We start from the raw sequence: 24,096 nt of genomic DNA, 5'->3' as shown, positions 1-24,096 counted from the left end.
AGAAAGCACGGCCAGGCTTCCTTTGCCAAGAGACAATATTGCATTAGCACAAAAGGTGCCCGTGCCATCCTTATGCTGAGGGTTTTGGACTCGTTTAACCACCAGAATCAGGTTCAACTTCTCTTTGTGTGTGAAAGAGCGCCCTTTGGCCCCACTAGCAAATATCGACTGGCATAGGAAAAGGCAACGTAGCAGAGGATGGTTTCGATCCATCGACCTCTGGGTTATGGGCCCAGCACGCTTCCGCTGCGCCACTCTGCTCTTGCTGCCGAGCTGGTGCATCGACAACAAAATGTGGATCTAGTTTGCTACCGATCCCATGGGGAGTGGGTCCATCTGGCAAAGTCACAATGTAGATGACGAGGCGTTTCCATCGATGTTGACAAGCAAAAGGTGCCAGTGCCATCCTTATGCTGAGGGTTTTGGCTCAGCACGCTTCCGCTGCGCCACTCTGCTCTTGTTGCTGAGGAGGAGCATCAACAACAAAATGTGGATCTAGTTTGCTACCGATCCCATGGGGAGTGGGTCCATCTGGCAAAGTCACAATGTAGATGACAAGGCGTTTCCATCGATGTTGACAAGCTAATGCCAAGTCAAGTCTGGGCAAAAGCTGGACTCTCCTAGACCAGCTGAGCGAGGAGGGTGATGGCGCCGGCCCCGGCGTGGCGCATTGGTGGTTCAGTGGTAGAATTCTCGCCTGCCACGCGGGAGGCCCGGGTTCGGTTCCCGGCCAATGCAATTATGGTGTCTTTGTCTTTAAAGCCCCCCCTTCCCCCCCCCGGGTAGCTCTCTCCCGCCAATTTCAAGTCCGGTGGAATGCATCAAGGCACAAGGTGTTTATTGTCTAGAACGTACTAGGTGGTGGGAAGGTTCTTTTGGAAACCACCTTCTCCTAATGACATCATTGAAACCCATGAGGTCATACTTCCGAAAGGGATCAGTTGTCAATGGACTCACGAAGGGAGAAAAAAAATGGGGGGACTCTGAGGAAGGGAGAGTGCAAACCTTCAAAGCTCGGAAAACGGGTGGCTGTCCTGGTGTCTAGCGGCCAGAGCAGGTTGTGGATTTTGCAAAACTGCATATATTACGCATAGCACATAAGAGGACAGGGATCAGCCATAGCGCCAATGGGGAGCCCAAGCAAAGGGGGATTAGCTCAAGTGGTAGAGCGCTCGCTTAGCATGCGAGAGGTAGTGGGATCGATGCCCGCATTCTCCAAACGCTGCCTTCCTGGGAGGCACCTGGCTTTTGCGTTTGTTGTTGAAGCTTGGAACCGAGCGCCGCGAGCAACATGGGAAGCCAGAGTCCTCCTCATAACATGTGCCAAGGCGGCGTTGACGCGTTTTTTTTTTGAGGCAGCTGTGGCTTCAGCCAAAGTCAGGCAGGCAGTATTGGACAAAAGCAATCCATTAAAGAAAGCACGGCCAGGCTTCCTTTGCCAAGAGACAATATTGCATTAGCACAAAAGGTGCCCGTGCCATCCTTATGCTGAGGGTTTTGGACTCGTTTAACCACCAGAATCAGGTTCAACTTCTCTTTGTGTGTGAAAGAGCGCCCTTTGGCCCCACTAGCAAATATCGACTGGCATAGGAAAAGGCAACGTAGCAGAGGATGGTTTCGATCCATCGACCTCTGGGTTATGGGCCCAGCACGCTTCCGCTGCGCCACTCTGCTCTTGCTGCCGAGCTGGTGCATCGACAACAAAATGTGGATCTAGTTTGCTACCGATCCCATGGGGAGTGGGTCCATCTGGCAAAGTCACAATGTAGATGACGAGGCGTTTCCATCGATGTTGACAAGCAAAAGGTGCCAGTGCCATCCTTATGCTGAGGGTTTTGGCTCAGCACGCTTCCGCTGCGCCACTCTGCTCTTGTTGCTGAGGAGGAGCATCAACAACAAAATGTGGATCTAGTTTGCTACCGATCCCATGGGGAGTGGGTCCATCTGGCAAAGTCACAATGTAGATGACAAGGCGTTTCCATCGATGTTGACAAGCTAATGCCAAGTCAAGTCTGGGCAAAAGCTGGACTCTCCTAGACCAGCTGAGCGAGGAGGGTGATGGCGCCGGCCCCAGCGTGGCGCATTGGTGGTTCAGTGGTAGAATTCTCGCCTGCCACGCGGGAGGCCCGGGTTCGATTCCCGGCCAATGCAATTATGGTGTCTTTGTCTTTAAAGCCCCCCCCTTCCCCCCCCCTGGGTAGCTCTCTCCCGCCAATTTCAAGTCCGGTGGAATGCATCAAGGCACAAGGTGTTTATTGTCTAGAACGTACTAGGTGGTGGGAAGGTTCTTTTGGAAACCACCTTCTCCTAATGACATCATTGAAACCCATGAGGTCATACTTCCGAAAGGGATCAGTTGTCAATGGACTCACGAAGGGAGAAAAAAAATGGGGGGACTCTGAGGAAGGGAGAGTGCAAACCTTCGAAGCTCGGAAAACGGGTGGCTGTCCTGGTGTCTAGCGGCCAGAGCAGGTTGTGGATTTTGCAAAACTGCATATATTACGCATAGCACATAAGAGGACAGGGATCAGCCATAGCGCCAACGGGGAGCCCAAGCAAAGGGGGATTAGCTCAAGTGGTAGAGCGCTCGCTTAGCATGCGAGAGGTAGCGGGATCGATGCCCGCATTCTCCAAACGCTGCCTTCCTGGGAGGCACCTGGCTTTTGCGTTTGTTGTTGAAGCTTGGAACCGAGCGCCGCGAGCAACATGGGAAGCCAGAGTCCTCCTCATAACATGTGCCAAGGCGGCGTTGACGCGTTTTTTTTTTTGAGGCAGCTGTGGCTTCAGCCAAAGTCAGGCAGGCAGTATTGGACAAAAGCAATCCATTAAAGAAAGCACGGCCAGGCTTCCATTGCCAAGAGACAATATTGCATTAGCACAAAAGGTGCCCGTGCCATCCTTATGCTGAGGGTTTTGGACTCGTTTAACCACCAGAATCAGGTTCAACTTCTCTTTGTGTGTGAAAGAGCGCCCTTTGGCCCCACTAGCAAATATCGACTGGCATAGGAAAAGGCAACGTAGCAGAGGATGGTTTCGATCCATCGACCTCTGGGTTATGGGCCCAGCACGCTTCCGCTGCGCCACTCTGCTCTTGCTGCCGAGCTGGTGCATCGACAACAAAATGTGGATCTAGTTTGCTACCGATCCCATGGGGAGTGGGTCCATCTGGCAAAGTCACAATGTAGATGACGAGGCGTTTCCATCGATGTTGACAAGCAAAAGGTGCCAGTGCCATCCTTATGCTGAGGGTTTTGGCTCAGCACGCTTCCGCTGCGCCACTCTGCTCTTGTTGCTGAGGAGGAGCATCAACAACAAAATGTGGATCTAGTTTGCTACCGATCCCATGGGGAGTGGGTCCATCTGGCAAAGTCACAATGTAGATGACAAGGCGTTTCCATCGATGTTGACAAGCTAATGCCAAGTCAAGTCTGGGCAAAAGCTGGACTCTCCTAGACCAGCTGAGCGAGGAGGGTGATGGCGCCGGCCCCGGCGTGGCGCATTGGTGGTTCAGTGGTAGAATTCTCGCCTGCCACGCGGGAGGCCCGGGTTCGATTCCCGGCCAATGCAATTATGGTGTCTTTGTCTTTAAAGCCCCCCCTTCCCCCCCCCGGGTAGCTCTCTCCCGCCAATTTCAAGTCCGGTGGAATGCATCAAGGCACAAGGTGTTTATTGTCTAGAACGTACTAGGTGGTGGGAAGGTTCTTTTGGAAACCACCTTCTCCTAATGACATCATTGAAACCCATGAGGTCATACTTCCGAAAGGGATCAGTTGTCAATGGACTCACGAAGGGAGAAAAAAAATGGGGGGACTCTGAGGAAGGGAGAGTGCAAACCTTCGAAGCTCGGAAAACGGGTGGCTGTCCTGGTGTCTAGCGGCCAGAGCAGGTTGTGGATTTTGCAAAACTGCATATATTACGCATAGCACATAAGAGGACAGGGATCAGCCATAGCGCCAACGGGGAGCCCAAGCAAAGGGGGATTAGCTCAAGTGGTAGAGCGCTCGCTTAGCATGCGAGAGGTAGCGGGATCGATGCCCGCATTCTCCAAACGCTGCCTTCCTGGGAGGCACCTGGCTTTTGCGTTTGTTGTTGAAGCTTGGAACCGAGCGCCGCGAGCAACATGGGAAGCCAGAGTCCTCCTCATAACATGTGCCAAGGCGGCGTTGACGCGTTTTTTTTTTTGAGGCAGCTGTGGCTTCAGCCAAAGTCAGGCAGGCAGTATTGGACAAAAGCAATCCATTAAAGAAAGCACGGCCAGGCTTCCTTTGCCAAGAGACAATATTGCATTAGCACAAAAGGTGCCCGTGCCATCCTTATGCTGAGGGTTTTGGACTCGTTTAACCACCAGAATCAGGTTCAACTTCTCTTTGTGTGTGAAAGAGCGCCCTTTGGCCCCACTAGCAAATATCGACTGGCATAGGAAAAGGCAACGTAGCAGAGGATGGTTTCGATCCATCGACCTCTGGGTTATGGGCCCAGCACGCTTCCGCTGCGCCACTCTGCTCTTGCTGCCGAGCTGGTGCATCGACAACAAAATGTGGATCTAGTTTGCTACCGATCCCATGGGGAGTGGGTCCATCTGGCAAAGTCACAATGTAGATGACGAGGCGTTTCCATCGATGTTGACAAGCAAAAGGTGCCAGTGCCATCCTTATGCTGAGGGTTTTGGCTCAGCACGCTTCCGCTGCGCCACTCTGCTCTTGTTGCTGAGGAGGAGCATCAACAACAAAATGTGGATCTAGTTTGCTACCGATCCCATGGGGAGTGGGTCCATCTGGCAAAGTCACAATGTAGATGACAAGGCGTTTCCATCGATGTTGACAAGCTAATGCCAAGTCAAGTCTGGGCAAAAGCTGGACTCTCCTAGACCAGCTGAGCGAGGAGGGTGATGGCGCCGGCCCCGGCGTGGCGCATTGGTGGTTCAGTGGTAGAATTCTCGCCTGCCACGCGGGAGGCCCGGGTTCGATTCCCGGCCAATGCAATTATGGTGTCTTTGTCTTTAAAGCCCCCCCTTCCCCCCCCCCGGGTAGCTCTCTCCCGCCAATTTCAAGTCCGGTGGAATGCATCAAGGCACAAGGTGTTTATTGTCTAGAACGTACTAGGTGGTGGGAAGGTTCTTTTGGAAACCACCTTCTCCTAATGACATCATTGAAACCCATGAGGTCATACTTCCGAAAGGGATCAGTTGTCAATGGACTCACGAAGGGAGAAAAAAAATGGGGGGACTCTGAGGAAGGGAGAGTGCAAACCTTCGAAGCTCGGAAAACGGGTGGCTGTCCTGGTGTCTAGCGGCCAGAGCAGGTTGTGGATTTTGCAAAACTGCATATATTACGCATAGCACATAAGAGGACAGGGATCAGCCATAGCGCCAACGGGGAGCCCAAGCAAAGGGGGATTAGCTCAAGTGGTAGAGCGCTCGCTTAGCATGCGAGAGGTAGCGGGATCGATGCCCGCATTCTCCAAACGCTGCCTTCCTGGGAGGCACCTGGCTTTTGCGTTTGTTGTTGAAGCTTGGAACCGAGCGCCGCGAGCAACATGGGAAGCCAGAGTCCTCCTCATAACATGTGCCAAGGCGGCGTTGACGCGTTTTTTTTTTTGAGGCAGCTGTGGCTTCAGCCAAAGTCAGGCAGGCAGTATTGGACAAAAGCAATCCATTAAAGAAAGCACGGCCAGGCTTCCTTTGCCAAGAGACAATATTGCATTAGCACAAAAGGTGCCCGTGCCATCCTTATGCTGAGGGTTTTGGACTCGTTTAACCACCAGAATCAGGTTCAACTTCTCTTTGTGTGTGAAAGAGCGCCCTTTGGCCCCACTAGCAAATATCGACTGGCATAGGAAAAGGCAACGTAGCAGAGGATGGTTTCGATCCATCGACCCCTGGGTTATGGGCCCAGCACGCTTCCGCTGCGCCACTCTGCTCTTGCTGCCGAGCTGGTGCATCGACAACAAAATGTGGATCTAGTTTGCTACCGATCCCATGGGGAGTGGGTCCATCTGGCAAAGTCACAATGTAGATGACGAGGCGTTTCCATCGATGTTGACAAGCAAAAGGTGCCAGTGCCATCCTTATGCTGAGGGTTTTGGCTCAGCACGCTTCCGCTGCGCCACTCTGCTCTTGTTGCTGAGGAGGAGCATCAACAACAAAATGTGGATCTAGTTTGCTACCGATCCCATGGGGAGTGGGTCCATCTGGCAAAGTCACAATGTAGATGACAAGGCGTTTCCATCGATGTTGACAAGCTAATGCCAAGTCAAGTCTGGGCAAAAGCTGGACTCTCCTAGACCAGCTGAGCGAGGAGGGTGATGGCGCCGGCCCCGGCGTGGCGCATTGGTGGTTCAGTGGTAGAATTCTCGCCTGCCACGCGGGAGGCCCGGGTTCGATTCCCGGCCAATGCAATTATGGTGTCTTTGTCTTTAAAGCCCCCCCTTCCCCCCCCCCGGGTAGCTCTCTCCCGCCAATTTCAAGTCCGGTGGAATGCATCAAGGCACGAGGTGTTTATTGTCTAGAACGTACTAGGTGGTGGGAAGGTTCTTTTGGAAACCACCTTCTCCTAATGACATCATTGAAACCCATGAGGTCATACTTCCGAAAGGGATCAGTTGTCAATGGACTCACGAAGGGAGAAAAAAAATGGGGGGACTCTGAGGAAGGGAGAGTGCAAACCTTCGAAGCTCGGAAAACGGGTGGCTGTCCTGGTGTCTAGCGGCCAGAGCAGGTTGTGGATTTTGCAAAACTGCATATATTACGCATAGCACATAAGAGGACAGGGATCAGCCATAGCGCCAACGGGGAGCCCAAGCAAAGGGGGATTAGCTCAAGTGGTAGAGCGCTCGCTTAGCATGCGAGAGGTAGTGGGATCGATGCCCGCATTCTCCAAACGCTGCCTTCCTGGGAGGCACCTGGCTTTTGCGTTTGTTGTTGAAGCTTGGAACCGAGCGCCGCGAGCAACATGGGAAGCCAGAGTCCTCCTCATAACATGTGCCAAGGCGGCGTTGACGCGTTTTTTTTTTTGAGGCAGCTGTGGCTTCAGCCAAAGTCAGGCAGGCAGTATTGGACAAAAGCAATCCATTAAAGAAAGCACGGCCAGGCTTCCTTTGCCAAGAGACAATATTGCATTAGCACAAAAGGTGCCCGTGCCATCCTTATGCTGAGGGTTTTGGACTCGTTTAACCACCAGAATCAGGTTCAACTTCTCTTTGTGTGTGAAAGAGCGCCCTTTGGCCCCACTAGCAAATATCGACTGGCATAGGAAAAGGCAACGTAGCAGAGGATGGTTTCGATCCATCGACCTCTGGGTTATGGGCCCAGCACGCTTCCGCTGCGCCACTCTGCTCTTGCTGCTGAGCTGGTGCATCGACAACAAAATGTGGATCTAGTTTGCTACCGATCCCATGGGGAGTGGGTCCATCTGGCAAAGTCACAATGTAGATGACGAGGCGTTTCCATCGATGTTGACAAGCAAAAGGTGCCAGTGCCATCCTTATGCTGAGGGTTTTGGCTCAGCACGCTTCCGCTGCGCCACTCTGCTCTTGTTGCTGAGGAGGAGCATCAACAACAAGAAGCTTGGAACCGAGCGCCGCGAGCAACATGGGAAGCCAGAGTCCTCCTCATAACATGTGCCAAGGCGGCGTTGACGCGTTTTTTTTTTTGAGGCAGCTGTGGCTTCAGCCAAAGTCAGGCAGGCAGTATTGGACAAAAGCAATCCATTAAAGAAAGCACGGCCAGGCTTCCTTTGCCAAGAGACAATATTGCATTAGCACAAAAGGTGCCCGTGCCATCCTTATGCTGAGGGTTTTGGACTCGTTTAACCACCAGAATCAGGTTCAACTTCTCTTTGTGTGTGAAAGAGCGCCCTTTGGCCCCACTAGCAAATATCGACTGGCATAGGAAAAGGCAACGTAGCAGAGGATGGTTTCGATCCATCGACCTCTGGGTTATGGGCCCAGCACGCTTCCGCTGCGCCACTCTGCTCTTGCTGCCGAGCTGGTGCATCGACAACAAAATGTGGATCTAGTTTGCTACCGATCCCATGGGGAGTGGGTCCATCTGGCAAAGTCACAATGTAGATGACGAGGCGTTTCCATCGATGTTGACAAGCAAAAGGTGCCAGTGCCATCCTTATGCTGAGGGTTTTGGCTCAGCACGCTTCCGCTGCGCCACTCTGCTCTTGTTGCTGAGGAGGAGCATCAACAACAAAATGTGGATCTAGTTTGCTACCGATCCCATGGGGAGTGGGTCCATCTGGCAAAGTCACAATGTAGATGACAAGGCGTTTCCATCGATGTTGACAAGCTAATGCCAAGTCAAGTCTGGGCAAAAGCTGGACTCTCCTAGACCAGCTGAGCGAGGAGGGTGATGGCGCCGGCCCCGGCGTGGCGCATTGGTGGTTCAGTGGTAGAATTCTCGCCTGCCACGCGGGAGGCCCGGGTTCGGTTCCCGGCCAATGCAATTATGGTGTCTTTGTCTTTAAAGCCCCCCCTTCCCCCCCCCCGGGTAGCTCTCTCCCGCCAATTTCAAGTCCGGTGGAATGCATCAAGGCACAAGGTGTTTATTGTCTAGAACGTACTAGGTGGTGGGAAGGTTCTTTTGGAAACCACCTTCTCCTAATGACATCATTGAAACCCATGAGGTCATACTTCCGAAAGGGATCAGTTGTCAATGGACTCACGAAGGGAGAAAAAAAATGGGGGGACTCTGAGGAAGGGAGAGTGCAAACCTTCAAAGCTCGGAAAACGGGTGGCTGTCCTGGTGTCTAGCGGCCAGAGCAGGTTGTGGATTTTGCAAAACTGCATATATTACGCATAGCACATAAGAGGACAGGGATCAGCCATAGCGCCAACGGGGAGCCCAAGCAAAGGGGGATTAGCTCAAGTGGTAGAGCGCTCGCTTAGCATGCGAGAGGTAGCGGGATCGATGCCCGCATTCTCCAAATGCTGCCTTCCTGGGAGGCACCTGGCTTTTGCGTTTGTTGTTGAAGCTTGGAACCGAGCGCCGCGAGCAACATGGGAAGCCAGAGTCCTCCTCATAACATGTGCCAAGGCGGCGTTGACGCGTTTTTTTTTTTGAGGCAGCTGTGGCTTCAGCCAAAGTCAGGCAGGCAGTATTGGACAAAAGCAATCCATTAAAGAAAGCACGGCCAGGCTTCCTTTGCCAAGAGACAATATTGCATTAGCACAAAAGGTGCCCGTGCCATCCTTATGCTGAGGGTTTTGGACTCGTTTAACCACCAGAATCAGGTTCAACTTCTCTTTGTGTGTGAAAGAGCGCCCTTTGGCCCCACTAGCAAATATCGACTGGCATAGGAAAAGGCAACGTAGCAGAGGATGGTTTCGATCCATCGACCTCTGGGTTATGGGCCCAGCACGCTTCCGCTGCGCCACTCTGCTCTTGCTGCCGAGCTGGTGCATCGACAACAAAATGTGGATCTAGTTTGCTACCGATCCCATGGGGAGTGGGTCCATCTGGCAAAGTCACAATGTAGATGACGAGGCGTTTCCATCGATGTTGACAAGCAAAAGGTGCCAGTGCCATCCTTATGCTGAGGGTTTTGGCTCAGCACGCTTCCGCTGCGCCACTCTGCTCTTGTTGCTGAGGAGGAGCATCAACAACAAAATGTGGATCTAGTTTGCTACCGATCCCATGGGGAGTGGGTCCATCTGGCAAAGTCACAATGTAGATGACAAGGCGTTTCCATCGATGTTGACAAGCTAATGCCAAGTCAAGTCTGGGCAAAAGCTGGACTCTCCTAGACCAGCTGAGCGAGGAGGGTGATGGCGCCGGCCCCGGCGTGGCGCATTGGTGGTTCAGTGGTAGAATTCTCGCCTGCCACGCGGGAGGCCCGGGTTCGATTCCCGGCCAATGCAATTATGGTGTCTTTGTCTTTAAAGCCCCCCCTTCCCCCCCCCCCGGGTAGCTGAGCGAGGAGGGTGATGGCGCCGGCCCCGGCGTGGCGCATTGGTGGTTCAGTGGTAGAATTCTCGCCTGCCACGCGGGAGGCCCGGGTTCGATTCCCGGCCAATGCAATTATGGTGTCTTTGTCTTTAAAGCCCCCCCTTCCCCCCCCCCGGGTAGCTCTCTCCCGCCAATTTCAAGTCCGGTGGAATGCATCAAGGCACAAGGTGTTTATTGTCTAGAACGTACTAGGTGGTGGGAAGGTTCTTTTGGAAACCACCTTCTCCTAATGACATCATTGAAACCCATGAGGTCATACTTCCGAAAGGGATCAGTTGTCAATGGACTCACGAAGGGAGAAAAAAAATGGGGGGACTCTGAGGAAGGGAGAGTGCAAACCTTCGAAGCTCGGAAAACGGGTGGCTGTCCTGGTGTCTAGCGGCCAGAGCAGGTTGTGGATTTTGCAAAACTGCATATATTACGCATAGCACATAAGAGGACAGGGATCAGCCATAGCGCCAACGGGGAGCCCAAGCAAAGGGGGATTAGCTCAAGTGGTAGAGCGCTCGCTTAGCATGCGAGAGGTAGCGGGATCGATGCCCGCATTCTCCAAACGCTGCCTTCCTGGGAGGCACCTGGCTTTTGCGTTTGTTGTTGAAGCTTGGAACCGAGCGCCGCGAGCAACATGGGAAGCCAGAGTCCTCCTCATAACATGTGCCAAGGCGGCGTTGACGCGTTTTTTTTTTTGAGGCAGCTGTGGCTTCAGCCAAAGTCAGGCAGGCAGTATTGGACAAAAGCAATCCATTAAAGAAAGCACGGCCAGGCTTCCTTTGCCAAGAGACAATATTGCATTAGCACAAAAGGTGCCCGTGCCATCCTTATGCTGAGGGTTTTGGACTCGTTTAACCACCAGAATCAGGTTCAACTTCTCTTTGTGTGTGAAAGAGCGCCCTTTGGCCCCACTAGCAAATATCGACTGGCATAGGAAAAGGCAACGTAGCAGAGGATGGTTTCGATCCATCGACCTCTGGGTTATGGGCCCAGCACGCTTCCGCTGCGCCACTCTGCTCTTGCTGCCGAGCTGGTGCATCGACAACAAAATGTGGATCTAGTTTGCTACCGATCCCATGGGGAGTGGGTCCATCTGGCAAAGTCACAATGTAGATGACGAGGCGTTTCCATCGATGTTGACAAGCAAAAGGTGCCAGTGCCATCCTTATGCTGAGGGTTTTGGCTCAGCACGCTTCCGCTGCGCCACTCTGCTCTTGTTGCTGAGGAGGAGCATCAACAACAAAATGTGGATCTAGTTTGCTACCGATCCCATGGGGAGTGGGTCCATCTGGCAAAGTCACAATGTAGATGACAAGGCGTTTCCATCGATGTTGACAAGCTAATGCCAAGTCAAGTCTGGGCAAAAGCTGGACTCTCCTAGACCAGCTGAGCGAGGAGGGTGATGGCGCCGGCCCCGGCGTGGCGCATTGGTGGTTCAGTGGTAGAATTCTCGCCTGCCACGCGGGAGGCCCGGGTTCGATTCCCGGCCAATGCAATTATGGTGTCTTTGTCTTTAAAGCCCCCCCTTCCCCCCCCCCGGGTAGCTCTCTCCCGCCAATTTCAAGTCCGGTGGAATGCATCAAGGCACAAGGTGTTTATTGTCTAGAACGTACTAGGTGGTGGGAAGGTTCTTTTGGAAACCACCTTCTCCTAATGACATCATTGAAACCCATGAGGTCATACTTCCGAAAGGGATCAGTTGTCAATGGACTCACGAAGGGAGAAAAAAAATGGGGGGACTCTGAGGAAGGGAGAGTGCAAACCTTCGAAGCTCGGAAAACGGGTGGCTGTCCTGGTGTCTAGCGGCCAGAGCAGGTTGTGGATTTTGCAAAACTGCATATATTACGCATAGCACATAAGAGGACAGGGATCAGCCATAGCGCCAACGGGGAGCCCAAGCAAAGGGGGATTAGCTCAAGTGGTAGAGCGCTCGCTTAGCATGCGAGAGGTAGCGGGATCGATGCCCGCATTCTCCAAATGCTGCCTTCCTGGGAGGCACCTGGCTTTTGCGTTTGTTGTTGAAGCTTGGAACCGAGCGCCGCGAGCAACATGGGAAGCCAGAGTCCTCCTCATAACATGTGCCAAGGCGGCGTTGACGCGTTTTTTTTTTTGAGGCAGCTGTGGCTTCAGCCAAAGTCAGGCAGGCAGTATTGGACAAAAGCAATCCATTAAAGAAAGCACGGCCAGGCTTCCTTTGCCAAGAGACAATATTGCATTAGCACAAAAGGTGCCCGTGCCATCCTTATGCTGAGGGTTTTGGACTCGTTTAACCACCAGAATCAGGTTCAACTTCTCTTTGTGTGTGAAAGAGCGCCCTTTGGCCCCACTAGCAAATATCGACTGGCATAGGAAAAGGCAACGTAGCAGAGGATGGTTTCGATCCATCGACCTCTGGGTTATGGGCCCAGCACGCTTCCGCTGCGCCACTCTGCTCTTGCTGCCGAGCTGGTGCATCGACAACAAAATGTGGATCTAGTTTGCTACCGATCCCATGGGGAGTGGGTCCATCTGGCAAAGTCACAATGTAGATGACGAGGCGTTTCCATCGATGTTGACAAGCAAAAGGTGCCAGTGCCATCCTTATGCTGAGGGTTTTGGCTCAGCACGCTTCCGCTGCGCCACTCTGCTCTTGTTGCTGAGGAGGAGCATCAACAACAAAATGTGGATCTAGTTTGCTACCGATCCCATGGGGAGTGGGTCCATCTGGCAAAGTCACAATGTAGATGACAAGGCGTTTCCATCGATGTTGACAAGCTAATGCCAAGTCAAGTCTGGGCAAAAGCTGGACTCTCCTAGACCAGCTGAGCGAGGAGGGTGATGGCGCCGGCCCCGGCGTGGCGCATTGGTGGTTCAGTGGTAGAATTCTCGCCTGCCACGCGGGAGGCCCGGGTTCGGTTCCCGGCCAATGCAATTATGGTGTCTTTGTCTTTAAAGCCCCCCCTTCCCCCCCCCCGGGTAGCTCTCTCCCGCCAATTTCAAGTCCGGTGGAATGCATCAAGGCACAAGGTGTTTATTGTCTAGAACGTACTAGGTGGTGGGAAGGTTCTTTTGGAAACCACCTTCTCCTAATGACATCATTGAAACCCATGAGGTCATACTTCCGAAAGGGATCAGTTGTCAATGGACTCACGAAGGGAGAAAAAAAATGGGGGGACTCTGAGGAAGGGAGAGTGCAAACCTTCGAAGCTCGGAAAACGGGTGGCTGTCCTGGTGTCTAGCGGCCAGAGCAGGTTGTGGATTTTGCAAAACTGCATATATTACGCATAGCACATAAGAGGACAGGGATCAGCCATAGCGCCAACGGGGAGCCCAAGCAAAGGGGGATTAGCTCAAGTGGTAGAGCGCTCGCTTAGCATGCGAGAGGTAGCGGGATCGATGCCCGCATTCTCCAAATGCTGCCTTCCTGGGAGGCACCTGGCTTTTGCGTTTGTTGTTGAAGCTTGGAACCGAGCGCCGCGAGCAACATGGGAAGCCAGAGTCCTCCTCATAACATGTGCCAAGGCGGCGTTGACGCGTTTTTTTTTTTGAGGCAGCTGTGGCTTCAGCCAAAGTCAGGCAGGCAGTATTGGACAAAAGCAATCCATTAAAGAAAGCACGGCCAGGCTTCCTTTGCCAAGAGACAATATTGCATTAGCACAAAAGGTGCCCGTGCCATCCTTATGCTGAGGGTTTTGGACTCGTTTAACCACCAGAATCAGGTTCAACTTCTCTTTGTGTGTGAAAGAGCGCCCTTTGGCCCCACTAGCAAATATCGACTGGCATAGGAAAAGGCAACGTAGCAGAGGATGGTTTCGATCCATCGACCTCTGGGTTATGGGCCCAGCACGCTTCCGCTGCGCCACTCTGCTCTTGCTGCCGAGCTGGTGCATCGACAACAAAATGTGGATCTAGTTTGCTACCGATCCCATGGGGAGTGGGTCCATCTGGCAAAGTCACAATGTAGATGACGAGGCGTTTCCATCGATGTTGACAAGCAAAAGGTGCCAGTGCCATCCTTATGCTGAGGGTTTTGGCTCAGCACGCTTCCGCTGCGCCACTCTGCTCTTGTTGCTGAGGAGGAGCATCAACAACAAAATGTGGATCTAGTTTGCTACCGATCCCATGGGGAGTGGGTCCATCTGGCAAAGTCACAATGTAGATGACAAGGCGTTTCCATCGATGTTGACAAGCTAATGCCAAGTCAAGTCTGGGCAAAAGCTGGACTCTCCTAGACCAGCTGAGCGAGGAGGGTGATGGCGCCGGCCCCGGCGTGGCGCATTGGTGGTTCAGTGGTAGAATTCTCGCCTGCCACGCGGGAGGCCCGGGTTCGATTCCCGGCCAATGCAATTATGGTGTCTTTGTCTTTAAAGCCCCCCCTTCCCCCCCCCCGGGTAGCTCTCTCCCGCCAATTTCAAGTCCGGTGGAATGCATCAAGGCACAAGGTGTTTATTGTCTAGAACGTACTAGGTGGTGGGAAGGTTCTTTTGGAAACCACCTTCTCCTAATGACATCATTGAAACCCATGAGGTCATACTTCCGAAAGGGATCAGTTGTCAATGGACTCACGAAGGGAGAAAAAAAATGGGGGGACTCTGAGGAAGGGAGAGTGCAAACCTTCGAAGCTCGGAAAACGGGTGGCTGTCCTGGTGTCTAGCGGCCAGAGCAGGTTGTGGATTTTGCAAAACTGCATATATTACGCATAGCACATAAGAGGACAGGGATCAGCCATAGCGCCAACGGGGAGCCCAAGCAAAGGGGGATTAGCTCAAGTGGTAGAGCGCTCGCTTAGCATGCGAGAGGTAGCGGGATCGATGCCCGCATTCTCCAAACGCTGCCTTCCTGGGAGGCACCTGGCTTTTGCGTTTGTTGTTGAAGCTTGGAACCGAGCGCCGCGAGCAACATGGGAAGCCAGAGTCCTCCTCATAACATGTGCCAAGGCGGCGTTGACGCGTTTTTTTTTTTGAGGCAGCTGTGGCTTCAGCCAAAGTCAGGCAGGCAGTATTGGACAAAAGCAATCCATTAAAGAAAGCACGGCCAGGCTTCCTTTGCCAAGAGACAATATTGCATTAGCACAAAAGGTGCCCGTGCCATCCTTATGCTGAGGGTTTTGGACTCGTTTAACCACCAGAATCAGGTTCAACTTCTCTTTGTGTGTGAAAGAGCGCCCTTTGGCCCCACTAGCAAATATCGACTGGCATAGGAAAAGGCAACGTAGCAGAGGATGGTTTCGATCCATCGACCTCTGGGTTATGGGCCCAGCACGCTTCCGCTGCGCCACTCTGCTCTTGCTGCCGAGCTGGTGCATCGACAACAAAATGTGGATCTAGTTTGCTACCGATCCCATGGGGAGTGGGTCCATCTGGCAAAGTCACAATGTAGATGACGAGGCGTTTCCATCGATGTTGACAAGCAAAAGGTGCCAGTGCCATCCTTATGCTGAGGGTTTTGGCTCAGCACGCTTCCGCTGCGCCACTCTGCTCTTGTTGCTGAGGAGGAGCATCAACAACAAAATGTGGATCTAGTTTGCTACCGATCCCATGGGGAGTGGGTCCATCTGGCAAAGTCACAATGTAGATGACAAGGCGTTTCCATCGATGTTGACAAGCTAATGCCAAGTCAAGTCTGGGCAAAAGCTGGACTCTCCTAGACCAGCTGAGCGAGGAGGGTGATGGCGCCGGCCCCGGCGTGGCGCATTGGTGGTTCAGTGGTAGAATTCTCGCCTGCCACGCGGGAGGCCCGGGTTCGGTTCCCGGCCAATGCAATTATGGTGTCTTTGTCTTTAAAGCCCCCCCTTCCCCCCCCCCGGGTAGCTCTCTCCCGCCAATTTCAAGTCCGGTGGAATGCATCAAGGCACAAGGTGTTTATTGTCTAGAACGTACTAGGTGGTGGGAAGGTTCTTTTGGAAACCACCTTCTCCTAATGACATCATTGAAACCCATGAGGTCATACTTCCGAAAGGGATCAGTTGTCAATGGACTCACGAAGGGAGAAAAAAAATGGGGGGACTCTGAGGAAGGGAGAGTGCAAACCTTCGAAGCTCGGAAAACGGGTGGCTGTCCTGGTGTCTAGCGGCCAGAGCAGGTTGTGGATTTTGCAAAACTGCATATATTACGCATAGCACATAAGAGGACAGGGATCAGCCATAGCGCCAACGGGGAGCCCAAGCAAAGGGGGATTAGCTCAAGTGGTAGAGCGCTCGCTTAGCATGCGAGAGGTAGCGGGATCGATGCCCGCATTCTCCAAACGCTGCCTTCCTGGGAGGCACCTGGCTTTTGCGTTTGTTGTTGAAGCTTGGAACCGAGCGCCGCGAGCAACATGGGAAGCCAGAGTCCTCCTCATAACATGTGCCAAGGCGGCGTTGACGCGTTTTTTTTTTTGAGGCAGCTGTGGCTTCAGCCAAAGTCAGGCAGGCAGTATTGGACAAAAGCAATCCATTAAAGAAAGCACGGCCAGGCTTCCTTTGCCAAGAGACAATATTGCATTAGCACAAAAGGTGCCCGTGCCATCCTTATGCTGAGGGTTTTGGACTCGTTTAACCACCAGAATCAGGTTCAACTTCTCTTTGTGTGTGAAAGAGCGCCCTTTGGCCCCACTAGCAAATATCGACTGGCATAGGAAAAGGCAACGTAGCAGAGGATGGTTTCGATCCATCGACCTCTGGGTTATGGGCCCAGCACGCTTCCGCTGCGCCACTCTGCTCTTGCTGCCGAGCTGGTGCATCGACAACAAAATGTGGATCTAGTTTGCTACCGATCCCATGGGGAGTGGGTCCATCTGGCAAAGTCACAATGTAGATGACGAGGCGTTTCCATCGATGTTGACAAGCAAAAGGTGCCAGTGCCATCCTTATGCTGAGGGTTTTGGCTCAGCACGCTTCCGCTGCGCCACTCTGCTCTTGTTGCTGAGGAGGAGCATCAACAACAAAATGTGGATCTAGTTTGCTACCGATCCCATGGGGAGTGGGTCCATCTGGCAAAGTCACAATGTAGATGACAAGGCGTTTCCATCGATGTTGACAAGCTAATGCCAAGTCAAGTCTGGGCAAAAGCTGGACTCTCCTAGACCAGCTGAGCGAGGAGGGTGATGGCGCCGGCCCCGGCGTGGCGCATTGGTGGTTCAGTGGTAGAATTCTCGCCTGCCACGCGGGAGGCCCGGGTTCGATTCCCGGCCAATGCAATTATGGTGTCTTTGTCTTTAAAGCCCCCCCTTCCCCCCCCCCCGGGTAGCTCTCTCCCGCCAATTTCAAGTCCGGTGGAATGCATCAAGGCACAAGGTGTTTATTGTCTAGAACGTACTAGGTGGTGGGAAGGTTCTTTTGGAAACCACCTTCTCCTAATGACATCATTGAAACCCATGAGGTCATACTTCCGAAAGGGATCAGTTGTCAATGGACTCACGAAGGGAGAAAAAAAATGGGGGGACTCTGAGGAAGGGAGAGTGCAAACCTTCGAAGCTCGGAAAACGGGTGGCTGTCCTGGTGTCTAGCGGCCAGAGCAGGTTGTGGATTTTGCAAAACTGCATATATTACGCATAGCACATAAGAGGACAGGGATCAGCCATAGCGCCAACGGGGAGCCCAAGCAAAGGGGGATTAGCTCAAGTGGTAGAGCGCTCGCTTAGCATGCGAGAGGTAGCGGGATCGATGCCCGCATTCTCCAAATGCTGCCTTCCTGGGAGGCACCTGGCTTTTGCGTTTGTTGTTGAAGCTTGGAACCGAGCGCCGCGAGCAACATGGGAAGCCAGAGTCCTCCTCATAACATGTGCCAAGGCGGCGTTGACGCGTTTTTTTTTTTGAGGCAGCTGTGGCTTCAGCCAAAGTCAGGCAGGCAGTATTGGACAAAAGCAATCCATTAAAGAAAGCACGGCCAGGCTTCCTTTGCCAAGAGACAATATTGCATTAGCACAAAAGGTGCCCGTGCCATCCTTATGCTGAGGGTTTTGGACTCGTTTAACCACCAGAATCAGGTTCAACTTCTCTTTGTGTGTGAAAGAGCGCCCTTTGGCCCCACTAGCAAATATCGACTGGCATAGGAAAAGGCAACGTAGCAGAGGATGGTTTCGATCCATCGACCTCTGGGTTATGGGCCCAGCACGCTTCCGCTGCGCCACTCTGCTCTTGCTGCCGAGCTGGTGCATCGACAACAAAATGTGGATCTAGTTTGCTACCGATCCCATGGGGAGTGGGTCCATCTGGCAAAGTCACAATGTAGATGACGAGGCGTTTCCATCGATGTTGACAAGCAAAAGGTGCCAGTGCCATCCTTATGCTGAGGGTTTTGGCTCAGCACGCTTCCGCTGCGCCACTCTGCTCTTGTTGCTGAGGAGGAGCATCAACAACAAAATGTGGATCTAGTTTGCTACCGATCCCATGGGGAGTGGGTCCATCTGGCAAAGTCACAATGTAGATGACAAGGCGTTTCCATCGATGTTGACAAGCTAATGCCAAGTCAAGTCTGGGCAAAAGCTGGACTCTCCTAGACCAGCTGAGCGAGGAGGGTGATGGCGCCGGCCCCGGCGTGGCGCATTGGTGGTTCAGTGGTAGAATTCTCGCCTGCCACGCGGGAGGCCCGGGTTCGGTTCCCGGCCAATGCAATTATGGTGTCTTTGTCTTTAAAGCCCCCCCTTCCCCCCCCCCGGGTAGCTCTCTCCCGCCAATTTCAAGTCCGGTGGAATGCATCAAGGCACAAGGTGTTTATTGTCTAGAACGTACTAGGTGGTGGGAAGGTTCTTTTGGAAACCACCTTCTCCTAATGACATCATTGAAACCCATGAGGTCATACTTCCGAAAGGGATCAGTTGTCAATGGACTCACGAAGGGAGAAAAAAAATGGGGGGACTCTGAGGAAGGGAGAGTGCAAACCTTCGAAGCTCGGAAAACGGGTGGCTGTCCTGGTGTCTAGCGGCCAGAGCAGGTTGTGGATTTTGCAAAACTGCATATATTACGCATAGCACATAAGAGGACAGGGATCAGCCATAGCGCCAACGGGGAGCCCAAGCAAAGGGGGATTAGCTCAAGTGGTAGAGCGCTCGCTTAGCATGCGAGAGGTAGCGGGATCGATGCCCGCATTCTCCAAATGCTGCCTTCCTGGGAGGCACCTGGCTTTTGCGTTTGTTGTTGAAGCTTGGAACCGAGCGCCGCGAGCAACATGGGAAGCCAGAGTCCTCCTCATAACATGTGCCAAGGCGGCGTTGACGCGTTTTTTTTTTTGAGGCAGCTGTGGCTTCAGCCAAAGTCAGGCAGGCAGTATTGGACAAAAGCAATCCATTAAAGAAAGCACGGCCAGGCTTCCTTTGCCAAGAGACAATATTGCATTAGCACAAAAGGTGCCCGTGCCATCCTTATGCTGAGGGTTTTGGACTCGTTTAACCACCAGAATCAGGTTCAACTTCTCTTTGTGTGTGAAAGAGCGCCCTTTGGCCCCACTAGCAAATATCGACTGGCATAGGAAAAGGCAACGTAGCAGAGGATGGTTTCGATCCATCGACCTCTGGGTTATGGGCCCAGCACGCTTCCGCTGCGCCACTCTGCTCTTGCTGCCGAGCTGGTGCATCGACAACAAAATGTGGATCTAGTTTGCTACCGATCCCATGGGGAGTGGGTCCATCTGGCAAAGTCACAATGTAGATGACGAGGCGTTTCCATCGATGTTGACAAGCAAAAGGTGCCAGTGCCATCCTTATGCTGAGGGTTTTGGCTCAGCACGCTTCCGCTGCGCCACTCTGCTCTTGTTGCTGAGGAGGAGCATCAACAACAAAATGTGGATCTAGTTTGCTACCGATCCCATGGGGAGTGGGTCCATCTGGCAAAGTCACAATGTAGATGACAAGGCGTTTCCATCGATGTTGACAAGCTAATGCCAAGTCAAGTCTGGGCAAAAGCTGGACTCTCCTAGACCAGCTGAGCGAGGAGGGTGATGGCGCCGGCCCCGGCGTGGCGCATTGGTGGTTCAGTGGTAGAATTCTCGCCTGCCACGCGGGAGGCCCGGGTTCGATTCCCGGCCAATGCAATTATGGTGTCTTTGTCTTTAAAGCCCCCCCTTCCCCCCCCCGGGTAGCTCTCTCCCGCCAATTTCAAGTCCGGTGGAATGCATCAAGGCACAAGGTGTTTATTGTCTAGAACGTACTAGGTGGTGGGAAGGTTCTTTTGGAAACCACCTTCTCCTAATGACATCATTGAAACCCATGAGGTCATACTTCCGAAAGGGATCAGTTGTCAATGGACTCACGAAGGGAGAAAAAAAATGGGGGGACTCTGAGGAAGGGAGAGTGCAAACCTTCGAAGCTCGGAAAACGGGTGGCTGTCCTGGTGTCTAGCGGCCAGAGCAGGTTGTGGATTTTGCAAAACTGCATATATTACGCATAGCACATAAGAGGACAGGGATCAGCCATAGCGCCAACGGGGAGCCCAAGCAAAGGGGGATTAGCTCAAGTGGTAGAGCGCTCGCTTAGCATGCGAGAGGTAGCGGGATCGATGCCCGCATTCTCCAAACGCTGCCTTCCTGGGAGGCACCTGGCTTTTGCGTTTGTTGTTGAAGCTTGGAACCGAGCGCCGCGAGCAACATGGGAAGCCAGAGTCCTCCTCATAACATGTGCCAAGGCGGCGTTGACGCGTTTTTTTTTTTGAGGCAGCTGTGGCTTCAGCCAAAGTCAGGCAGGCAGTATTGGACAAAAGCAATCCATTAAAGAAAGCACGGCCAGGCTTCCTTTGCCAAGAGACAATATTGCATTAGCACAAAAGGTGCCCGTGCCATCCTTATGCTGAGGGTTTTGGACTCGTTTAACCACCAGAATCAGGTTCAACTTCTCTTTGTGTGTGAAAGAGCGCCCTTTGGCCCCACTAGCAAATATCGACTGGCATAGGAAAAGGCAACGTAGCAGAGGATGGTTTCGATCCATCGACCTCTGGGTTATGGGCCCAGCACGCTTCCGCTGCGCCACTCTGCTCTTGCTGCCGAGCTGGTGCATCGACAACAAAATGTGGATCTAGTTTGCTACCGATCCCATGGGGAGTGGGTCCATCTGGCAAAGTCACAATGTAGATGACGAGGCGTTTCCATCGATGTTGACAAGCAAAAGGTGCCAGTGCCATCCTTATGCTGAGGGTTTTGGCTCAGCACGCTTCCGCTGCGCCACTCTGCTCTTGTTGCTGAGGAGGAGCATCAACAACAAAATGTGGATCTAGTTTGCTACCGATCCCATGGGGAGTGGGTCCATCTGGCAAAGTCACAATGTAGATGACAAGGCGTTTCCATCGATGTTGACAAGCTAATGCCAAGTCAAGTCTGGGCAAAAGCTGGACTCTCCTAGACCAGCTGAGCGAGGAGGGTGATGGCGCCGGCCCCGGCGTGGCGCATTGGTGGTTCAGTGGTAGAATTCTCGCCTGCCACGCGGGAGGCCCGGGTTCGATTCCCGGCCAATGCAATTATGGTGTCTTTGTCTTTAAAGCCCCCCCTTCCCCCCCCCCGGGTAGCTCTCTCCCGCCAATTTCAAGTCCGGTGGAATGCATCAAGGCACAAGGTGTTTATTGTCTAGAACGTACTAGGTGGTGGGAAGGTTCTTTTGGAAACCACCTTCTCCTAATGACATCATTGAAACCCATGAGGTCATACTTCCGAAAGGGATCAGTTGTCAATGGACTCACGAAGGGAGAAAAAAAATGGGGGGACTCTGAGGAAGGGAGAGTGCAAACCTTCGAAGCTCGGAAAACGGGTGGCTGTCCTGGTGTCTAGCGGCCAGAGCAGGTTGTGGATTTTGCAAAACTGCATATATTACGCATAGCACATAAGAGGACAGGGATCAGCCATAGCGCCAACGGGGAGCCCAAGCAAAGGGGGATTAGCTCAAGTGGTAGAGCGCTCGCTTAGCATGCGAGAGGTAGCGGGATCGATGCCCGCATTCTCCAAATGCTGCCTTCCTGGGAGGCACCTGGCTTTTGCGTTTGTTGTTGAAGCTTGGAACCGAGCGCCGCGAGCAACATGGGAAGCCAGAGTCCTCCTCATAACATGTGCCAAGGCGGCGTTGACGCGTTTTTTTTTTTGAGGCAGCTGTGGCTTCAGCCAAAGTCAGGCAGGCAGTATTGGACAAAAGCAATCCATTAAAGAAAGCACGGCCAGGCTTCCTTTGCCAAGAGACAATATTGCATTAGCACAAAAGGTGCCCGTGCCATCCTTATGCTGAGGGTTTTGGACTCGTTTAACCACCAGAATCAGGTTCAACTTCTCTTTGTGTGTGAAAGAGCGCCCTTTGGCCCCACTAGCAAATATCGACTGGCATAGGAAAAGGCAACGTAGCAGAGGATGGTTTCGATCCATCGACCTCTGGGTTATGGGCCCAGCACGCTTCCGCTGCGCCACTCTGCTCTTGCTGCCGAGCTGGTGCATCGACAACAAAATGTGGATCTAGTTTGCTACCGATCCCATGGGGAGTGGGTCCATCTGGCAAAGTCACAATGTAGATGACGAGGCGTTTCCATCGATGTTGACAAGCAAAAGGTGCCAGTGCCATCCTTATGCTGAGGGTTTTGGCTCAGCACGCTTCCGCTGCGCCACTCTGCTCTTGTTGCTGAGGAGGAGCATCAACAACAAAATGTGGATCTAGTTTGCTACCGATCCCATGGGGAGTGGGTCCATCTGGCAAAGTCACAATGTAGATGACAAGGCGTTTCCATCGATGTTGACAAGCTAATGCCAAGTCAAGTCTGGGCAAAAGCTGGACTCTCCTAGACCAGCTGAGCGAGGAGGGTGATGGCGCCGGCCCCGGCGTGGCGCATTGGTGGTTCAGTGGTAGAATTCTCGCCTGCCACGCGGGAGGCCCGGGTTCGGTTCCCGGCCAATGCAATTATGGTGTCTTTGTCTTTAAAGCCCCCCCTTCCCCCCCCCCGGGTAGCTCTCTCCCGCCAATTTCAAGTCCGGTGGAATGCATCAAGGCACAAGGTGTTTATTGTCTAGAACGTACTAGGTGGTGGGAAGGTTCTTTTGGAAACCACCTTCTCCTAATGACATCATTGAAACCCATGAGGTCATACTTCCGAAAGGGATCAGTTGTCAATGGACTCACGAAGGGAGAAAAAAAATGGGGGGACTCTGAGGAAGGGAGAGTGCAAACCTTCAAAGCTCGGAAAACGGGTGGCTGTCCTGGTGTCTAGCGGCCAGAGCAGGTTGTGGATTTTGCAAAACTGCATATATTACGCATAGCACATAAGAGGACAGGGATCAGCCATAGCGCCAACGGGGAGCCCAAGCAAAGGGGGATTAGCTCAAGTGGTAGAGCGCTCGCTTAGCATGCGAGAGGTAGCGGGATCGATGCCCGCATTCTCCAAATGCTGCCTTCCTGGGAGGCACCTGGCTTTTGCGTTTGTTGTTGAAGCTTGGAACCGAGCGCCGCGAGCAACATGGGAAGCCAGAGTCCTCCTCATAACATGTGCCAAGGCGGCGTTGACGCGTTTTTTTTTTTGAGGCAGCTGTGGCTTCAGCCAAAGTCAGGCAGGCAGTATTGGACAAAAGCAATCCATTAAAGAAAGCACGGCCAGGCTTCCTTTGCCAAGAGACAATATTGCATTAGCACAAAAGGTGCCCGTGCCATCCTTATGCTGAGGGTTTTGGACTCGTTTAACCACCAGAATCAGGTTCAACTTCTCTTTGTGTGTGAAAGAGCGCCCTTTGGCCCCACTAGCAAATATCGACTGGCATAGGAAAAGGCAACGTAGCAGAGGATGGTTTCGATCCATCGACCTCTGGGTTATGGGCCCAGCACGCTTCCGCTGCGCCACTCTGCTCTTGCTGCCGAGCTGGTGCATCGACAACAAAATGTGGATCTAGTTTGCTACCGATCCCATGGGGAGTGGGTCCATCTGGCAAAGTCACAATGTAGATGACGAGGCGTTTCCATCGATGTTGACAAGCAAAAGGTGCCAGTGCCATCCTTATGCTGAGGGTTTTGGCTCAGCACGCTTCCGCTGCGCCACTCTGCTCTTGTTGCTGAGGAGGAGCATCAACAACAAAATGTGGATCTAGTTTGCTACCGATCCCATGGGGAGTGGGTCCATCTGGCAAAGTCACAATGTAGATGACAAGGCGTTTCCATCGATGTTGACAAGCTAATGCCAAGTCAAGTCTGGGCAAAAGCTGGACTCTCCTAGACCAGCTGAGCGAGGAGGGTGATGGCGCCGGCCCCGG

General features: G+C 52.9%; 25 non-coding genes across 25 annotated transcripts; all 25 read left to right on the top strand.

Annotated features, from left to right (window-relative positions):
• Nucleotides 1-2,080: 2,080 nt before the first annotated feature.
• On the top strand, nucleotides 2,081-2,151 carry TRNAG-GCC (transfer RNA glycine (anticodon GCC)). The gene has a single exon. It is a non-coding gene; the product is annotated as a tRNA-Gly (tRNA).
• A 409-nt stretch (nucleotides 2,152-2,560) lies between these two features.
• Nucleotides 2,561-2,633, top strand: TRNAA-AGC (transfer RNA alanine (anticodon AGC)). Its single transcript has one exon. It is a non-coding gene; the product is annotated as a tRNA-Ala (tRNA).
• An 863-nt stretch (nucleotides 2,634-3,496) lies between these two features.
• On the top strand, nucleotides 3,497-3,567 carry TRNAG-GCC (transfer RNA glycine (anticodon GCC)). Its single transcript has one exon. It is a non-coding gene; the product is annotated as a tRNA-Gly (tRNA).
• Nucleotides 3,568-3,974: 407 nt separating this feature from the next.
• TRNAA-AGC (transfer RNA alanine (anticodon AGC)) lies at nucleotides 3,975-4,047 on the top strand. Its single transcript has one exon. It is a non-coding gene; the product is annotated as a tRNA-Ala (tRNA).
• An 863-nt stretch (nucleotides 4,048-4,910) lies between these two features.
• TRNAG-GCC (transfer RNA glycine (anticodon GCC)) lies at nucleotides 4,911-4,981 on the top strand. The gene has a single exon. It is a non-coding gene; the product is annotated as a tRNA-Gly (tRNA).
• A 408-nt stretch (nucleotides 4,982-5,389) lies between these two features.
• Nucleotides 5,390-5,462, top strand: TRNAA-AGC (transfer RNA alanine (anticodon AGC)). Its single transcript has one exon. It is a non-coding gene; the product is annotated as a tRNA-Ala (tRNA).
• An 863-nt stretch (nucleotides 5,463-6,325) lies between these two features.
• TRNAG-GCC (transfer RNA glycine (anticodon GCC)) lies at nucleotides 6,326-6,396 on the top strand. Its single transcript has one exon. It is a non-coding gene; the product is annotated as a tRNA-Gly (tRNA).
• Nucleotides 6,397-8,857: 2,461 nt separating this feature from the next.
• Nucleotides 8,858-8,930, top strand: TRNAA-AGC (transfer RNA alanine (anticodon AGC)). Its single transcript has one exon. It is a non-coding gene; the product is annotated as a tRNA-Ala (tRNA).
• Nucleotides 8,931-9,793: 863 nt separating this feature from the next.
• Nucleotides 9,794-9,864, top strand: TRNAG-GCC (transfer RNA glycine (anticodon GCC)). Its single transcript has one exon. It is a non-coding gene; the product is annotated as a tRNA-Gly (tRNA).
• An 88-nt stretch (nucleotides 9,865-9,952) lies between these two features.
• Nucleotides 9,953-10,023, top strand: TRNAG-GCC (transfer RNA glycine (anticodon GCC)). The gene has a single exon. It is a non-coding gene; the product is annotated as a tRNA-Gly (tRNA).
• Nucleotides 10,024-10,431: 408 nt separating this feature from the next.
• On the top strand, nucleotides 10,432-10,504 carry TRNAA-AGC (transfer RNA alanine (anticodon AGC)). Its single transcript has one exon. It is a non-coding gene; the product is annotated as a tRNA-Ala (tRNA).
• An 863-nt stretch (nucleotides 10,505-11,367) lies between these two features.
• On the top strand, nucleotides 11,368-11,438 carry TRNAG-GCC (transfer RNA glycine (anticodon GCC)). Its single transcript has one exon. It is a non-coding gene; the product is annotated as a tRNA-Gly (tRNA).
• A 408-nt stretch (nucleotides 11,439-11,846) lies between these two features.
• TRNAA-AGC (transfer RNA alanine (anticodon AGC)) lies at nucleotides 11,847-11,919 on the top strand. Its single transcript has one exon. It is a non-coding gene; the product is annotated as a tRNA-Ala (tRNA).
• Nucleotides 11,920-13,261: 1,342 nt separating this feature from the next.
• TRNAA-AGC (transfer RNA alanine (anticodon AGC)) lies at nucleotides 13,262-13,334 on the top strand. Its single transcript has one exon. It is a non-coding gene; the product is annotated as a tRNA-Ala (tRNA).
• An 863-nt stretch (nucleotides 13,335-14,197) lies between these two features.
• TRNAG-GCC (transfer RNA glycine (anticodon GCC)) lies at nucleotides 14,198-14,268 on the top strand. The gene has a single exon. It is a non-coding gene; the product is annotated as a tRNA-Gly (tRNA).
• Nucleotides 14,269-14,676: 408 nt separating this feature from the next.
• On the top strand, nucleotides 14,677-14,749 carry TRNAA-AGC (transfer RNA alanine (anticodon AGC)). The gene has a single exon. It is a non-coding gene; the product is annotated as a tRNA-Ala (tRNA).
• A 1,342-nt stretch (nucleotides 14,750-16,091) lies between these two features.
• On the top strand, nucleotides 16,092-16,164 carry TRNAA-AGC (transfer RNA alanine (anticodon AGC)). The gene has a single exon. It is a non-coding gene; the product is annotated as a tRNA-Ala (tRNA).
• An 863-nt stretch (nucleotides 16,165-17,027) lies between these two features.
• Nucleotides 17,028-17,098, top strand: TRNAG-GCC (transfer RNA glycine (anticodon GCC)). Its single transcript has one exon. It is a non-coding gene; the product is annotated as a tRNA-Gly (tRNA).
• Nucleotides 17,099-17,507: 409 nt separating this feature from the next.
• Nucleotides 17,508-17,580, top strand: TRNAA-AGC (transfer RNA alanine (anticodon AGC)). Its single transcript has one exon. It is a non-coding gene; the product is annotated as a tRNA-Ala (tRNA).
• A 1,342-nt stretch (nucleotides 17,581-18,922) lies between these two features.
• On the top strand, nucleotides 18,923-18,995 carry TRNAA-AGC (transfer RNA alanine (anticodon AGC)). Its single transcript has one exon. It is a non-coding gene; the product is annotated as a tRNA-Ala (tRNA).
• An 863-nt stretch (nucleotides 18,996-19,858) lies between these two features.
• TRNAG-GCC (transfer RNA glycine (anticodon GCC)) lies at nucleotides 19,859-19,929 on the top strand. Its single transcript has one exon. It is a non-coding gene; the product is annotated as a tRNA-Gly (tRNA).
• A 407-nt stretch (nucleotides 19,930-20,336) lies between these two features.
• TRNAA-AGC (transfer RNA alanine (anticodon AGC)) lies at nucleotides 20,337-20,409 on the top strand. Its single transcript has one exon. It is a non-coding gene; the product is annotated as a tRNA-Ala (tRNA).
• Nucleotides 20,410-21,272: 863 nt separating this feature from the next.
• On the top strand, nucleotides 21,273-21,343 carry TRNAG-GCC (transfer RNA glycine (anticodon GCC)). The gene has a single exon. It is a non-coding gene; the product is annotated as a tRNA-Gly (tRNA).
• Nucleotides 21,344-21,751: 408 nt separating this feature from the next.
• Nucleotides 21,752-21,824, top strand: TRNAA-AGC (transfer RNA alanine (anticodon AGC)). The gene has a single exon. It is a non-coding gene; the product is annotated as a tRNA-Ala (tRNA).
• A 1,342-nt stretch (nucleotides 21,825-23,166) lies between these two features.
• Nucleotides 23,167-23,239, top strand: TRNAA-AGC (transfer RNA alanine (anticodon AGC)). Its single transcript has one exon. It is a non-coding gene; the product is annotated as a tRNA-Ala (tRNA).
• The last annotated feature ends 857 nt before the right edge of the window (nucleotides 23,240-24,096 follow it).

This window comes from Aquarana catesbeiana, linkage group LG04 (genome assembly GCF_042186555.1).
Source record: "Aquarana catesbeiana isolate 2022-GZ linkage group LG04, ASM4218655v1, whole genome shotgun sequence".
Lineage (NCBI taxonomy): Eukaryota > Metazoa > Chordata > Amphibia > Anura > Ranidae > Aquarana > Aquarana catesbeiana.
Note: the sequence above shows the minus strand (reverse complement) of the source record. Positions and strands in the feature narration are given on the sequence as shown.